Source organism: Epinephelus moara, unplaced genomic scaffold (genome assembly GCF_006386435.1).
Source record: "Epinephelus moara isolate mb unplaced genomic scaffold, YSFRI_EMoa_1.0 scaffold3018, whole genome shotgun sequence".
Lineage (NCBI taxonomy): Eukaryota > Metazoa > Chordata > Actinopteri > Perciformes > Serranidae > Epinephelus > Epinephelus moara.
The window spans coordinates 57-3,549 of NW_026080670.1; the positions used below are offsets into that span (position 1 = coordinate 57).

General features: G+C 42.1%; 1 long non-coding RNA gene across 1 annotated transcript; it reads left to right on the top strand.

The window, feature by feature from the left end:
* Positions 1–469: 469 nt before the first annotated feature.
* LOC126387239 (uncharacterized) lies at positions 470–3,479 on the top strand. The gene is made up of 4 exons (XR_007569617.1): positions 470–698; positions 870–896; positions 1,112–2,775; positions 3,082–3,479. It is a non-coding gene; the product is annotated as an uncharacterized LOC126387239 (long non-coding RNA).
* Positions 3,480–3,493: the final 14 nt, after the last annotated feature.

Genomic DNA, 3,493 nt, shown 5'->3' on the forward strand with positions numbered 1-3,493 from the left:
CACAATAACACAAACTTACTAACTGATTGTGGCAGCTGTAGACCAGCAGCCCCTGTGGTCAGTGGGCCATAATTACTGTTTTTGCCAGTGAAGTCTGGTGGCTTGTGTAAGATGTGGAACCAAACAGCTTCCCTAATGGAATGGGCTGTCTGACAGAAAGGTAACGGGGTGAAAATTCTGTCAGTATATTGTATATTTAATCTGTTACAGATTTTTAGGTAGGACTTTTTTACATGACTAAAATATGTTTCATTGCTGACCCAGTCCACGGCAGTACATTGCTTAGCTTCCGTGTCAGACTCCAGCCTGCTTCTCCAAACTGGGGGCATGCCGACCGCCTTCCAACGTAGGTAATACAATAAATACCTCATACAAGCCCACTTACAAAAATTTGAACAGTCACTTTAAGTTTCACTTTTCAGACCAGACAGACAACATCTCAAAGCAAATGTGACAATTCCTTGCAATTTCTACATTTGAACATTTTCAGAAAAAAAAAGTGAGGAGATAAGAGGGTGGAAATTTGTGAGCAAAGATAATGCCAGAATGAACCAACACTTTCTACCTTCAAAATGAAAAAGTGATTTAACTTGGATGACGGTTGCTTTGCAGGGGGAATGTGAATGGAAGGCGACCATATGAATATGAAGGGGCAGTCTGCTCTAAATGCAAAGGCACCTGTGTTGAGAATCTCTGCCGTGAGTCTACTTTTTGTTGATACAAAAAAATAGAGCTTCTCCGTGTTGTAAGCATTGCTACTGACACTGACTTTAATAGACTACTTGAAAACCTGAGAAATAAATGTAAACATTTAACCCTAAAAACACTCAATAAGCATTTCAACCATTTCTGTCTTAATGTCTTTACAGGTAGCCAAGAACGAGATTCACAGAAAAGTAGGTGATGGCATATGAACTGGAAAAATACAGTTTGAAGCAAAGATGCAATCCAGCTGGGTTTAAAATAACCCACGTTGGTTAGAAAGTACTGCTGTTTAAAACATAGTGTTAGTGAATTAAGTTCTAACACATGGTACAGGATAAATCACACTTAAAGCTGTGGTAGGTGCAAAAACTGAAACCACTCTGTCTGACTTAATCTGTGTTTCCAGGTTACAACTGGACCCCAGACTGGGACCCTGCCCTGGCTACCGGTGGCTCCAACTATGTGACTATTTTGGTGGTCCGACCTATTGCCCTAATCTTCACCTTCCTCACAGCATATGCAATCCGCCACTTTTATCCTGATGTCTTCTGCTATGAATAGACCACTGTGGCGACCTGACAGATAGCCAATGCTGAAATGAAGATGCGAGTTTAATTAAACCTGCCTATAGACAGCTTTTATGCACCATCAGAGCTGTAGATAAACTGTCAAAAAGCACATGTATTTTACCCTCTAGCTTCTTTATATGTATATATATATGTGTGTGTATATATATGTATATACATATACACACACACACACACACAGATAGATAGATAGATAGATAGATAGATAGATAGATAGATAGATAGATAGATAGATAGATAGATAGATAGAGCCTCTTTTCTTTGTCAAATGACACTTCAAGCTTCAGATTTTCAAGGTAGAAATGTGGGACTTTCACTCTGGAAATATCTCTAAATACTTCAGTTTGTTTCTGTATGCTGTCAGACATGTCCACACCAAAAAAAATCAAAGAATAAAAACATTGGCCTAACAAGTTAGTGTTTTTTACTTTTAATGTATAAGGGACACTGGTAATTGATTTTACACTTCTTCTGAATATAATTTAATTAATTGTATTTCCATAATGTTGCATGTATTTTATAACACCTTACTCTGAAAACAGAACATAGCCACACATCCTTCCACTAACTTCATATAGCAGGATAGCAACGGCTAACGAAAACTTCATCGGCTGTTTCCAACAGAGAACCAGTAGGCTATTATTAGTGAGGAAAATGATGTACTAGCCCTGTGTATACCTACTACTACAGCGCAAACACCGGCTCAGGCTCACGACACACCCTCGTCAGCTGCTGTAGGTAAACAGAGGAATACCAAAATGGTGCGAACTTGTAATTTCCCCAGCTGTGGGAATAAAAACATCGCCGGCTCCCAATTCCATCGGTTTCCTGTTACAGATGTAACCCGTAGGCAACTTTGGCTAACCCACCACCAGAACAAAGCAGAGACTGGTCATAATCACATATGAATTCACATTTCTATGTGATTGATTACTCATGTCATGGATTTAGCAGTTCGCCTAATAAACTAAATGCCGACGGTAAAACGAGGCCGCGTATAATGTACTCTCCACAGCACAACAGGCTATTAGTTCAATCAAACATTTTGTTTTACAGACAATCAGTTACAGACATCGTTATATAGGCCTAGACTGTATTAGGTAATATTAGGCGACAGATGTGGGAGGCCTGGGGATTTCTTGTCTCTCCTTTATTTCAGGCAGCAGAAGCACGGGCCGCGGGGCGGCGGAGAGCAGCTGAGCTGACACCGAGCAGGCGGCGCGGACAGGAACGCTGATGAGGAGCGCTGATCAGATGGCTGTCACGGCTGGAGGAGCACCTGGTCCACAGTTCGGGGAACAACTAGAGAGGAGCAAGTCGGTGGAACACGCACAACGGCCGCCGGGGCGACTGGAATTGTCGCCGCACAGGGGGAAAAGTCCGCCCGCACGCCAGAGTGGCCAAGGAGACGCACGGTGCGAGAGGGGGAAGCCTTGGGTGACAGTGGAAGGGTGGGGATGCGTTCCACCCTTCCTCCAGATAAGTAGGCTACCCCTCTATTTCTCTACTTTGAATATATGGAATACAACCTTAGGCATCCCGCCATCAGTTATTTGCTTAGACACATCCAGTAGTTTTGGATGGAGTTTTGTATTGAGTTACGGTGGAATTAATTTTTTCCTTATTCGCCCAGCTGTGTTGGCTTCGTTTGCTGTGTTTATTTTCTACTATTGTTATTTATCCCTTCCCCACCAAGATTTACTGGTTCTGCCTCACAAAACCTAATGCAACTGAAGACTGATCGGTTGATCGCCCTGACGGTTCCTTGTGTTTCCTTTTTTTGTTAAAGCTACCAGCAGCCAGCGGTATTGAGGCCTGCTGTCCAGAGGCTCAACAGCAGCTATCATCTGGAACCCAAACGGGCTGTGGGCTCTTTTAAATGGACTTTTAAGAGTATCTTTTTCTTATTGACTTTTGTTAAAAAAAAATAATGTTTTTAGAGTAAATCCTCTCTGGGTTTTGTTGTTTGCTGTGGTCGCCCCCCAACAGAAAATTGTGGTTTTGCACCCTGTCACGGTCACTCCACTCTGTGACATTGTTAGTTTTTGTAGAGCTTCTATACACGGTCATTTCTGATAAAAATAAACATCTGTTATTCCCACAGCAGGGAAATTTGTGGTGTTCCAGCAGCAAAGGGTCCAGGTTGAAAAATGCCATGGACACCATTTCATTGATGCTATGAAAGTTTAATATAATCCATC